The 14,090-nt window shown below is 41.2% G+C and overlaps 1 long non-coding RNA gene across 2 annotated transcripts in view; it reads right to left on the bottom strand.

The window, feature by feature from the left end:
• The window catches only part of LOC122442020, a 39,280-nt gene that overhangs the window by 3,420 nt on the left and 21,770 nt on the right, over nt 1–14,090 (bottom strand). The window contains exons 3-5 of one of the 2 annotated variants that reach the window (XR_006269527.1): nt 10,402–10,520; nt 9,615–9,742; nt 2,718–2,871 (exon numbers count right to left, since the gene is read on the bottom strand). This is a non-coding gene — a long non-coding RNA (uncharacterized LOC122442020). Of the gene's footprint in view, nt 1–2,717; nt 2,872–3,289; nt 3,420–9,614; nt 9,743–10,401; nt 10,521–14,090 lie in introns of those variants that run through there. The other variant, XR_006269528.1, reaches the window with a different exon arrangement.

Genomic DNA, 14,090 nt, shown 5'->3' with positions numbered 1-14,090 from the left:
TTTACTGTGAATGTCACATTTAGTATGAGGGGAGCAGAATATGTCATCCCAAAATGTGCTGCTTTGACACGTGGGCTGTTTTGAGCTGAACGCAATCAAGAACCAGCAGATTCAGAAAGTAACAACAACAGTAGCAAACATTTACCTCTTCTTTAATTACTTAAAAGAATTTAGATAGGGGGTCTGGCCCAGGAAGGGCACTATTACCATACATACCTTTTTATTTATTTGTTTTAATCCGAAAGACTTACCTGCATTACAAAGCATATATACAATTATTAAACACCTGTTCTTATCTTCCTATGAATTTCCCTCCCCTTTGATAGAGGCCTCCAGACCCCCTTCCCATTCCTTAGCTCAGGATGGCATGTAAGCATCAACTCCCTGATTGTCTCTGTGTCTCATATTTTTAAGGAACTCCCAACGTGCGTGCATGCATGCATGCTCAGTCATTCAGTTGTGTCTGCCTCTGTGTGACCCCATGGACTGCAGCCCTCCAGGCTCCTCTGACCATGGAATTTTACAGGCAAGAATAATGGAGTGGGTTGCTATTTTCTTCTCCAGGAGATCTGCCTGACCCAGGGATTGAACCCACATCACCTGTGTCTCCTGCCATTGGCAGGTGGCTTTTTCTCAGTGAGCTACCTGGGAATCCCTAGCTCCCATACACATGAAATTAAATTTGTTTTCTCTTGTTAATCTCTGGTATGCCAATTTAATTATCAGACCAGACAAAGGACCTAAAAGGAAAGAAGGGAGAATTTTTCTGCCCCTGCAAGTGTATGTCATCATTAAACTCTAATATGGACCCTTTTCGTGGGAAAACAGGGAGAACATTGTTTGGCTCTTCAGGTTGAGTTAATTCTAAAGAATTAGGATGATCTTTTAATAAGGATATGCTGTTACTAACTCTTTCCTAAAGGCAAAACAATTCACTTGTCTCTCTGCCTGTGTTTTGGTTTGCCTCTTAATAGAAGCTGTGAGCAGAGTAGCCCTTCAGTTTCTCAAAAAAGAGAGAGAGAGAGAGAGAACATATTTTTCTAACTAGCTACCTCAGGAAGCATTTGGTAGCAAATAACAAGAAATCCCAACTTAAATTGGCTTTTACAACAAGGAAAACACGGTCTCAAATAGTAAGAAGTCCAGCAGTGGGGCAGGTTCTGTGCAAGGTGGGTCATGTATGTGGCTCTCAAATCTGTTTCACCTGGTTATTTTTCCAAGTGATAGCATCATTCTTGAGTATAGCATGGTGACTAGAGCAATTTCAGGCATCATATTTTGTCCTAATAACAACCAGGAGGTGAAGAGTTGAGCATGTCTCTTTCTGTGTCTCCCAAGGACTCCACAGACTTTCTTTCTAATCTCATTGGCCAGAGTCAGGTCATACACTCACTCTAAGCCAACTCATGGCAAGGAGAAGGGTGCAAATGTAGGTCAGTCTGGCTGCGCACCTGAGGCACATACTGTATGTAGTAAAGATGGATACATGAAACAAAAGAGTTTCTGTTTTCCTTTTTTTGTTTTTGTTTTGGACATGCTGCCTATAGGATCTTAATTCCCAGATCAGGGATCAAACTCCTGATGCTTCCTGCAGTGGAAGCCTGGAATCCTCACCACTGAGCACTGGGCTGCCTGGGAAGTCCTAAGAATTTTCTGTTAGAATCCAATATATACAAGTATATGGGTCAGATAACCAATAGTGATGACTCTAGAGGTGACTCTGTATACTTTCTGAATATCAAAATGACTTTCTACAACTTTCAAACGGGAGTCATTATTCTTTGATAATATAATGGGAAAATGGATATAGAGTAATTTCATTGTTTTTAATGCAGAAGCTGAACAAGGATTGGCTTAGGCTTTCCAGGAGCAAATCAGGCATCTCTAGTTCCATTTTTTTTTTTTTCCATTTCATAAACAAATGATGGAACAAACACTTTACCTGCTTTGATATATAGGTGAATGGAAGAAATTTTTTATAAATAGTATTTCACTATTTAGACATATTCAAGATATATCAATACCTTAAAAGCAATTTAAACCATGAATTACTTTCAGTATCACTTTTTACCTGGAAAGACAAATGCACAAGCAGATCAGGAGTTGTCTTGTTCTGTTCTTCCATCTCCATTCTTTTTGTACTTTATGTGTAGTTCTCATTTTGTGTTTTAGCTCCACAAGACCTAGACACCCTCTTTATTTGAAGTCATCCCCTAGAGTGGAATTCTTATGGGAGGAACTACCTATTTCCCCTTACAGAAGCCTAATTCAGGTTGTTAGCTTACAGTAGGCTAACAGAGTAAAATGTGATCTGGGCTCAGCTTACAACTGCTGCCCAGCGCCTCAAATCTGGAGGAAGAAACTGAAACACCCAGACACAGTTGAGAGGTTGTCCATACGCAATAGAAGCGTAGAGACGCTAACACGTGAGTTGTCAGGGGCATGACCCAGGCTGTATCCTGCAACCATGTTTTCTTGATTCCTGCCTGTTTTCTGACTCTGGTTCACCAGACTTTTGTTGCATCTGTGAGCTACTCACATCCTTTGTTCCTTGAATGAGCCAGATTTTGTTTGTGTGCTTACCCATGCTTGTTAATACAGCTTGCTTCATAAATAAGAGGCTGGGAGATGTTTAGAACTGGAATTTCATGTCACATGGTTGCCTCTTTCATTCCCTGAAGACTTGAAAAAATCCTGACTATTTTTGAACCACATACCTTCTGCCTGCCAGATTAGATCCAGACCATTTCTCTCCCTTTTCAGCTTTTCTCATCAAAAAGAAGTTCATAGTTAGATGGCATATGGGTTAAGATTACGGTCCAAGAAAATGGGTATCTCAGATCAAAAACTTCTTTGAAGGTTATTCTTGCTCTGGGAAAGAAAAAGAAATAAAGGAAAGATAAAGAACTGCAGTTATATTGTGGCTCCAACAATTGTTTTCAGAAGTCTGTTCTTGGCAGGAGAGACCTTTAGCCTCAGATCAACAAGCTTGTCTGCTGGAGGAGAGCAAAAAGCCTTCTGGCTCTGCAGAGGGCGGTAATGCTTTGTCCTATTGAAATTCATATGTTTTGTTTGTAAACAAAGCAACATTCTTACTAGGCATGCTCTTTATTATTTTACAAAGTCCTTTTACTCACAATGGATCAGTATTTTACTCTTCAAAAAACAAGTAAATGAAAACATGCCTTCTCTGTGTGTGTGCTCAGTTGCTTAGTCTTGTCTGACTCTTTGCGACCCCATGGACTGTAGTCCTCCAGGCTCCTCTCTCCATGGAATTTCCCAAGCAAGAATACTGCACTGGTTGCCATGTCCTAATCCGAGGAATCTTCCTGATCCAGGGATCGAACCCGAATCTCCTGTGTCTCCTGCATTGGCAGGCAGATTCTTTACTGCTGAATCATTAAGGAAGCCCATATTTTCTGTATTGGAAACCAAAAGGTAATGTCTTTAGTATGTGAAAATCCATTCAGCAAAAATTTATTGAGTGCCACACATATGTCATCTCCTGCGCTACGTGCTCTTCACAAACAGGCTGGTGTTGGGGGCAATGGGACGCTCTGATTTGTAGCACTTGCTCTTACCATGGTGTAAATATGATACTCCCCCCACCAGGGCTGATTCTGAGCTATCAGCCTTGACTTGCCTGAACACAGAACTGGGAACAGATACACACAGTTGCCAGCACATCACTAGACTCCAGAATTATAGAGTTTGAGAGACTAAAAGAAATCACATTTATCTGGTAGCAGTGGGAATATTTCAAAAAGGAAACAATTTTTCCGGACAGGTTAGGAATAGGCAAAGCTTTAGCCATGAGAGGAGCAGATGAACACAGTGATGATGTTACAATGGAGCAGATGAAATGACAGGAACAGAGGGTGGATGAAGTGGCGCAGAGAATAGGTGGGGAATCTGGAAAGGGTGTATGTTGAGAAAATGGATGGAATATGTATGACAGGAAGAAGTGCATCAGGGTCAAGGAGAAAGATGCTGTGTCAGTATTCAACATCGGGAACCGCATGTGTGTTAGGGAGTGCATGGGTATCACCACATGAAAAGTCACAGATCACGTTTCTTGGCAAGCACGTGAAGGAGACCCCTGGCAGAGGCACTGGGAATGACACTTTCCAGAGGTCTTCCCACCAGATATTGCCTGTTGTCGCATTCAGCAACTCTGGGCTCACATTGCATGCTAAGTTGCTTCAGTTGCATCTGCCTCTTTGCGACCCTATGGACTGTAACCCGCCAGGCTCCTCTGTCCATGGAATTTTCCAGGCAAGAATACTGGAGTGGGTTGCCATGCCTGCCTCCAGGGGATCTTTACAGGGATCAAACCAACGCCTCTCGTGACTCTTGCTTTGGCAGGCAAGTTCTTTACCAGTAGCACCACCTGGGATGCCCAGTAATAAGCTGCTTTGTCCATGGGATTCTCCAGGCAAGGATACTGGAGTGGGTAGCCACCCCGTTCTCCAGGGATCTTCCTGATCCATGGATCAAACCTTGATCTCCTGCATCAAAGGCAGACTATCGTCTGAGCTACCAGGGAAACCCAGACTCACGTTAGGTTAAATCTGTTTTGTATCTAGGACAGGTGTCAGTGCTCAGGGGCAGGGTCCATGTCTGTATCTCTGAACATGTGTTATGACTTCAGGATGTAGATACTGCCAGAGGGATTTCCCTGGAGAAAAATAACTCAGAATTATCTATGTCCTCATCCATTTCGGACCTGGCCAGGCAGCCGGTCCCGCTGCAATGCCAGGCCAGTAGCTGTGTGGGCCCAGAATCTCCAGACAGCAGACATTCATCACTGAGGTGCATTCTGGGACACAGAGCTCCCTGAATAGAGGATAGACGGAGCTTCCAGCATGCATTATCCCTTCTGTTACAGGGACTCATCTTCACTGAGGTAGAGCAGGATAATGATGATGATGTCACGCTTGCTGTGGAGGCCAAGGCACATGAGGATGCAGTCAGAGCCTCCTTTGTTTTCTCTGCTAGGCTGCACCGAGGACATCCAACCGCTTCCAGACACATTGCATGTTCACTGCCTCTTTTCCCTTCCCTCTCACTCCCATGAAGCACTCATGTTGGGCTGCACCCCTCCATTGTATGATCCTAAAGTCGGACGCTGTCTTTGAATAAATATTTCTTTATAGCTTCCTTGGCTGGGATCTTACTCCATCTGCCATGCCCTTAGGAGATCTCAGGGAGAAACTAAGGCCCAAGGAAAGAGTCTTTGCCCGGGTTCAACAAACAGAGTGAAGATCACTCACCGACTTCAATTGCTTCAGCTCTCGAGGGTCTTGACTCCCAGCGGTTCGCCATACAGAGCACATGGGGGGAGTGATTGGCCACGAGAGGGCCCAGGTAGAAGCAGCTCATAGCAGAAGCAGGTGTCTGTAAAATTGAGCTGCCTTTCTTTGCAAGCATCATACCTATTTTTAAACATGGACTGAAAACATCAACAATGCAGCAAATCTATTTGATGGCCACTTGTTACTGACAGCTATGTTGCTGCCAGCACCTTAGAGTCCTGTTTCATTTTTGTCCCTTTGAGGGGAGGGCCTTAGTATCCTATGCCACATCTCAACTTTTTCAATAATATAGGTTTTTTTTTTTTTTTTTTTTTTTTTGCGGGGAGGGCATGGCAGAACCATGTTACCCTGCAGCTAGTTCCTGGACTATACTCACACTGAGAGGTGATCTTGGCTAGAGAACTTCCTCCTATTGTCCTGCTGCTGTCTTTGAAGGAAGGACTGCTTAACCCCGCCTGTAGTAACACTTCTACCTTTTTAGCTATACTCATCCTTGGAATGAGTTCTCTTGCACAAAAGCTCTGGGATCATTCGGGAGGCTTAACGGCAGTCAGGAATGAGATCTCTGTCTTGTTCTCCTGTACTCAGTCCCTCTCAGTTGCTTCCTCAGGATCATAAGCTCCTTCTATCATTAAGCCACCTTGCTCTGAAGTTCTCCTTATACATGTCTGTCTCTTTCTTATGGGCAAGGAGTGTTACCCATTCATCTCTGTGCATCTGTCACAAGCACAGGATAAGGTAGACATTAGGAGATTTTATAGGTGACTAGATTTCATTGCTATGAATTAGATAGGGGGAAAAAATCATATTGGATTAAGGCTCTCCGTTATAATATGCTGCATCCTATTCCTTCAGTCCTGGGTCTGGAGGGACTGAAGAGCGTTAATGAAGGATTTTAAAGGCACACTGCTCCCCCATCTTCAAGGCCTTGCTAATAACAATCCCCACCCAGACCAGGAATCTCCCATTTCCTGAACTGCCTCCTCTTTGTCTGTTGAGAGATTTTCACTGGTCATGAGTCCCACATGCAGACCTTGTGGAAACTTCAGTTCCTGACACCCATCCTTATCTAGCTTGCATCGTTAACCAAGCCGAGGAGTAACACTGGGGAAGACTGAAGACTGAGACCAAGTATAGGAAGGAATATGTGAGTATTTCTTTGGCTGATTTTTGTCATTTCTAACTCAGTCAAGCGTCCTGTTTTACTGGGACTTTGCAAAGCCCTATCTCCCTCATCCTTCTCTTACCTAATATCATTAGGAAACTGACTTCAGAGCTTCTCTGAGTGTTTTGAGGCAGTGGTGTATAGAGAAGACAAAAGTCTTTGCACATGGAAGACCTAAAATCTTTTGAATGTTGACTTCATCCTTCCCCAAAACTGCTAAGCAATTGAACAAGTCACTTCACTCCCTGGGCCTCAGTGATTTTCATTATTTATATTCATGAAGTTGTGTTCGGTTATTCATTCATATGACACTCTATAGAGTTCCAGATTCTGTGAACCTCTGATTCTAGTTCTTCTTCTAAAACCTTCACCTTCATTAGCTTGTCTGGATTTAAATAAGCTGATTTTAACACATATGAGCAAATGTCTTAGTGCTGACAACTGTCTCCTTTCAGGACTATGAAACTAATATCTTCTCTAAGCCAAGGATATTGTATTTTCTTGCCTCAACCACTGATTTCTCAGATGTTCCTCTAAGACACAACATGACCACACATGCCCCAAACCAGCCATTATTATGGTCTAAGAAAGAGAATTGAGCCATGCAAGCTGGTGGTAGCCAAGTGGAAGAAAAGCCAGAACTTTGTACACCTTTTGTAAAGTGCCTGCTTGCATGCCAGTGTCTGGAGTTGCTCTTTTCACTGGGCTCCTGGTCTCAGGCAGTATTTTTAATTCCCAGAGTTAAATCCAGCTGAGTTTGAAATCTGTTGCAACAAGTCACCAGAGGGACTATCTATCTCTCTCTTTCAGAGGAGAAGCCAAGCACAGCAGTTCAATTAAACTAGCACTAGGGCCTGCACTCCAAAGACTGAAGGGCCTGAGGGAAAGGCATCAAGGGGAGAGTTATATGCTCCTGTTCACCCCTCTTGGCTAGAAAATCATGGTGTTGTGACCAGAAAATTGAAATGGAATGAGATCCAAGATGGCAGACACAGCCTTCTTTTCTATTAACCTTCCGGCTGGAGTGCTCTGCAGAAGACAGGGTGACCAAGATAAATTACCTCTTGGATTTCAGTGCATTGTTTCACTAATGTAAGAAGGCTATCTGAGAAGTTTGTGATTCCCACCAAAAAATGCTTGAGATTATAAAAGTCATTAGAAAGGAGACTTTTAGAGCAGCCAAGCAAACCAGGTATCTAAAAAAAACAAAAACAAACCCAAAAAAACCCCTACTCCTAGAATTTCAGAATAAATGAGAGATTAAATGGTAAAACTGCTATGATAATTATTGGCTCTCAAATTAATGGTAATAATTACCTTAGCAAATTGCTATGTAACTGTTCAGTGAACAAGTTCATAATCTAATCCTACATTTTTTTTCCCTCTAAGCCAGTTTTTCTCTACTTTTATGTCTTAAGGCTAAAGCTTCTTGCTTTAGAATAATTCATGCTTTAATCCCCGCTAACCTAAGCCCTTGTTGTGCATAAAGAGAGTAAAATGGTTGAAGGAAAGTATATCATGGATGCCAATCCTGTGTCCCATTCAAAAGAATCCTGAACATCTGATCCAGACAGGTCTGTCTTCACACTGTTGTGGGGCATCTGTTCTTTGGGAATTAATGAATGAATTGTGATCTTGGAGTCACACTGTTGACCTGTACGAGCCGAGAGCAGGTAGTTGACATTGAGCATAGCTGTTTTCCCTCACTTTGTGTAAAAGACTGAGTGGCTTCTTTCTCAGTTCAAGCTACAAGCTCCAGTTGGTGGGTTTTTTCCTAACGTAAAAGTGGAATCACTGAATTTACTCTCCCCTGTACCTTTTCTGACTCCCTGTGTCTTTGTAGGAATCATTCCTTTGGCTTTGATATATGGTACCATTTTCCCAAAAGGCATCAAAACTTGCTCCTAAGATTGTTACTGCATTTTATTGTCAGTTGTTATCATTGCTGTTTGGAACATGCTTCTTTGGGTTACTTGTTTAATCACTTGATTTTTCAATAGGAATCACCAAGCTTAAACTGGACTCCCAGTTCTGTGCTCAAGAAGACATTAAAATAAGTCTATAGAGTATTATAGCCCAGAATGAACAAAAAGACACATGGCTCAAATTGAGGATTGCTAAGTGAAAAAGCAAAATCTCAAATGTGGGAGTAATTTCTATAGGCTGAGTCAGTGAGGAAAAACTTCCCCAATGGCGCAGACCATAAAGAATCTGCCTGCAATGCCTGAGACCTGGATTCAATCCCTAGGTTGGGAAGATCCCCTGGAGGAGGGCATGGCAACCCACTCCAGTACTCTTGCCTGGAGAATCCCATGGACAGAGGAGCCTGGCGGGCTCCAGTCCATGGGGTCACAAAGAGTTGGACACAACTGAGACTCAGCTCAGTGAGGAAAAACATGAGACTAAAGCGTGATTTGAATTTCTCAATAATGATTTGTCACAGCATAATGGATGAGTAGATGGGAAGAGTACTCAAAGTTCTACCTTACATTAAGAACACAAGAACTGGGACAATTTTTATAAGAAACATACTTTGGTGTTACTGATGAAACATGAGTGACAGTAAATTTAAAGTGGGAAGAGGACTGTGTGTATGGTTGGAAGTGCAAATACTTAAAAATGCATTGAGTGTAGTGCTTGATACACTCTGTAAATAGTTACTGAAATGAATTAATGTATCAGGTAGTACTTTTGACTAGTTAAATGCATGGACCTTGGAATCAGAGAGATTATACTTTGAAGATTTTCTCTGCTACTGATGAGAACTTGAGCAGATTGCCCAACCTATAAGGTTCAACTTTCACATGAGTAAAATGGGTGAAGTTATTGGATTGATGATGAAGTTACTTGATGATAATAAGGAGGAATTTTGTGAGGTAGAAATGAATAAGTGTATATAAAATTCTTGGCATGTTGCTTAGACATTGTAAGCATCAAATATATTATTGTTACACAGATGCAAAGATTTGCAGGTGTATATATGTTGGGAAATAGATAAGATTGGAGAGAGAAGTATATAAACAGACTTTTATGGAAATGAGTATGATGGAAATGAGTATGTGTAAAGAGGGGGGTAATTAAGTGCAACATGGTAGGAGCACCAGTTGGTAGATGAAGGGATAAAAAGCTAATACCTCTTCACATTGAAATGCTGAGGAACTTCCTGGTGGACCAGTGGTTAAGACTTTCCCTTCCACTGCAAAGGGTGTGAGGTTTGATCCCTGGTGGAGGAGCTAAGATCCCACGCCTTGTGGCCAAAACACTGAAACAAAGAACAGAAACAATATTGTAACAGTTTCAAAAGTGACTTTAAAAATGGTCCACGCCAACAAAATCTTGAAAAAAAAAAAAGGAAATGCTGACAAGTCCTTCATTTAGCAGATGGCATTGGCTTGGGAGAAGGATTCCTTGGTATTAAACTACAGTCACAACACTAGACTTGGGTTTCCCAAGGTCCTGACTACCTCTTTTGCCAACAATTAATATCTTAGAGCCAACTTTACTGAACTTACCCCCGTAGCTGTTCACAGGTGATAGGGTCGCAAATAAAAGCATTATTTGTCTCAAAGTCATTTCAATTTCTCAAATGTGTCATAAAGAGTAAGAGTCACTCTGACAAATGTCATTTTACCCATATTTGCTAGATAACCTTAGACTTGTAGGTCCTTTAAACAGCTGTAAACTTCTTGTACTGTAATTCTATACAAGTTTCTTATCTTTTTGACACAAGAGAACCTTCAACTGAAAATTAATTTAGGGAAATTGAAAGTCTTTTTTTCTGTGTTCACCTGTTTGTAAATGATAAGGGCTATAAACAACAGTTTTAATCATTCGGTCCTTTGCCCAGGAGCAGCAGTTTATGATCCCAGCCACCATCTCATACCCACATGAGCTGATCCTCAATTTCAAGCCAATACTCACTTTCTGTGATGAAATGCAAGGGCTCATCCCAATTTAATACATGGCTTCCTTCATATGGAGCATGCGAACTAGAATATCTGCTAGAGACCTGGGCTGTGAGGGTTCCTCTCCCCACCAGACTGCGAGGAAGAAGAAAATTAAATAGTGAAAGAAGTTTCAACTATTTTTATTTGTTAAAATGATTTAAATATTGCAAATTTTTTTTTCCTTTTTGGACTCTCACTTCATAGACTAGCTATTTCTACAGGGATATAAGACAAGGAGGACAGTGGGCAAAGGAACCAAGAAAAATAGTACCAAAAGGATTCATTAAAGTCTAAAACAGATCAAACTTGAATGATGAAAGTAAAATATAAGTTAGGATGGACACCATTTTGGCAGTAACAGTTATTGTTTTAAGGGACATAAAGTACATTGGTTTATAAAAAGCAGGACTCAAATTAATCAGTATTTTACTAATGCACACACCAAGTGTCCACACATCAACTTTTCATTGGAGGCTGGAAAACTCTGGGGGCAATGGCTGGATTTTAACTCATTTTATCCATCTCTTATCTCCTCAGACTTGGGACTCTTGGAGCAGGTTCTAGTTCCTGTGCCCTGTGCAAACTGGCTCAGCCTTTTCTGCAGCTTCCCCAGTCCTCAGCTCTGACAGACCTGACTGGTCTCTATATGGCCCTTGTCCATTGAATCATATACCACTTAATTTTAAGCTTAGGCAAAGAATGACATGTTAAAATGAGTTTATTTTTGAAAGTAATGGCATAGACCAGATTCACACAGAATACCCTAGACAAATCCACAAGCACTCTCTGAGCTCAGAAGTAGGTGTCTTGGTTTCTGGACTTAGATAAATTTACTCCACTGATGTAAAGGATCATTCCCCAGTTTCCCTGCTGAAATTCTCTAAATCAGAATGTCTGTCCTTGGGGGAAAAAGAAATCATTTCACTAGAGTTATGCTTCTTCCAATTTTAAAAATCTGAAAAAAAATGTAATTTATATTATCAAAAAAGGAGAAAAGTTACCTTAATAGATACAAAAATAAGCATTTGAAAAAGTTCACCATCCCCATTCATGATAAAAATGTTAAGCATGACAGAAATAGAAGAGGAATTTCATGACTTTATATAAAGGCATCTACAAAAAACTTACAGCTAACATTTGGGCTTCCCTGGTGGCTTGGTGGTAAAGAATCCACTTGCAATGCAGGAGACATGGATTTGATCCCTGGGTCAAGAAGATTCCCTGGAGAAGGAAATGGCAACCCACTCCAGTATTTTTGCCTGGGAAATCCCATGGACAGGAGAACCTGGTGGGCTATAGTCCATGGAGTCACAAAAGTGTTGGACACAATTTAGTGACTAAACAACAACAGCAAACATAATATCTAATATGAAAGAGTGAATGCTTTTCCCATAATATTGGGATCAGGGCAAGAATTTCCTTTTCCACTAATCCTTTCAACATTGTACTGGAAGACCTTAAAGTAATAAAGGTGCAATAAAGAAATAAAACCAGTGCAATAAAGAAAGAAAAATAAACAGCATACATATAAAAATGAAGAAATAAAACAATCTATTCATAGAAGATATAATTGTCTTCATAGAGAGTTTCAAAAAATTTATGAAAGACCCTTCTAGAATGAGTACATGCATTTTCCAAGGTTGCAGCATACAAATAACATATAAAAATTAATTGTATTTTATATTCTAACAATGAACAATTGGAACTTAAAGTTTTTAAAAATACCACTTACAGTAACACCAAAATAAATGAAATAAATGTCTAATAAAATATGTGCAAGATTTACATGCTGAAAACCACACATCATGATGAAAGAGATCAAAGAGATTAAAAGCTACACTAGTTGTGTAGCTTTGGGTAAAGTCACTGACTCTTCTTTGACCTCAAAAACCAAAACTATTAAACACAGTCCCCTGCAGTTCTATGCCTATGCACTGCTTTTGTGCAACTTCAGTAAGAGCTGATAATGATACTTAGGGTTAATTGTTGCTTACTATAGAGCAGGCACTATGCTCAGCTGTTAACATGCAATATCTAATTCCATAATCACAATAACTCAGTGAGGTTGATATTATTATTAGCCTCAAATTACAACTTAAGAAACTGAGGCTAAAAGAGAATATATAATATGCCAAAAACCACACAGTGTCAGAGCCAGGAATTGCTTCCATATGTTTCTGGCTTTATGGGCCAAATTCTTATTGCACCCCATTTGCGTGGTGAGTCAGGCTGGCAGGAGATGCAATAGGGCCCTTGTAAAGCAGGAACAGATGGAAGTGTGCCTTCTGCCACCTCAGGGATCGCTGGGCTTATGACTGATTAGCATTCCTCCTGTTTGACTCCGGTTTGGGAATCACCACCAGCTTCTTCTTCTTTATGTTTTTGTTTTTTTTTTAATGTGGGCCATTTTTAAAGTCTTTATTGAATTTGTTATAATACTGCTTTTGTTTTTTTCTTTTTTTGGGCAATTGTTGATTTTTTCATCATGAGACATGTGGGATCTTAGCTCCCTGACTAAGGATCAAACCCACGCCCCCTACGCTGGAAGGTGGAGTCTTAACCACAGGACCACCAGGGAAGTCCCACCATCAGCTTTTATATGTTGCTGTTTTGAGGGCATATACCAGAAGGCCTTATTCTTAGGAGGAGTTGTAATGGCTTTTATATGTGCCCCCTTTGTGCAATTTTAGTGTCAGTTATCACATTCTCCAAATTGGCCTTCCTTATAGGCCTTTAGGGTTGAAAGCTTGAGTGCATCTCTCATTTCAGCAGCTAATTCCAGGACTGGAATGGGGGCATTGAGCCCGCCACCAGGATGGGAATTGCCTGGATGGCCAGCCACGTTTTCTTGCTATCAGCTCCAAGACTGCACGAACTCCCATGGAGCTGTATGAGCCTGCTCTGAAGTAAATGTAGCCCAGCTAAAGCTTCTAACCCCCATATTTATCGTCAATGCTTGGTGTTTGCTGCCGACTTCCCAGTCTTGAAATGCAAAGTGCATTATATCTAGAAACTGACAAGTGAAGATTTTTATCCATTTGCTGTGTCTGGTGTGATAGCACAAGCAGTGCGTTTTATACTTAAAACACAAGCTGGTTTTATATAAAAATGCATGCAAGTCGAAAGCTTGGGCCTAGGGAAGCTAGTTGATGAATGCATCCTGGTAGGCAATTAAGAAAGGGACAAGATAATGCAGGGAAATTATATTTCTCTCGTTTTGCACAAGATTCAGTGCCGTTCCTGTCTAATATATCAGCCACTTCTATCCTCATGCCACATTGGAATTTTCTTTCTTGAAATTTATGGGTGCACATTGGCTATGTATCATTGCTCTTATTTAATTTCATAGCAAACACCAGCACATCCACACTCTCCTCTAAGCTGCACCTTGCTGCAAACAACAACTCGAAGAAACATGGACCTTCTCTTGAAGGATGAGGCACGGAATAAACATTGTTCCAAGAGAAGTGGGGGTGGGGGGTAGGCTTCTCCAGATCCGTCTCTCTGGAGCACACACAGAGGACATGAAGCCCGCCAGGGCTCCCTAGGCTAATAAGGACTCCGCTGCAACTCTGACCACTGGGTGGGTGCTCTGAAGATGATTCTCTCCTTATGTTAATACACACCAGGTACCCTGGAGACTAGATGTGGCCTGGAAATTCA

Source organism: Cervus canadensis, chromosome 5 (genome assembly GCF_019320065.1).
Source record: "Cervus canadensis isolate Bull #8, Minnesota chromosome 5, ASM1932006v1, whole genome shotgun sequence".
Taxonomy (NCBI): domain Eukaryota; kingdom Metazoa; phylum Chordata; class Mammalia; order Artiodactyla; family Cervidae; genus Cervus; species Cervus canadensis.
The sequence above is the reverse complement of the archived record's forward strand: the minus strand, read 5'-3'. Positions and strand labels throughout refer to the sequence as shown.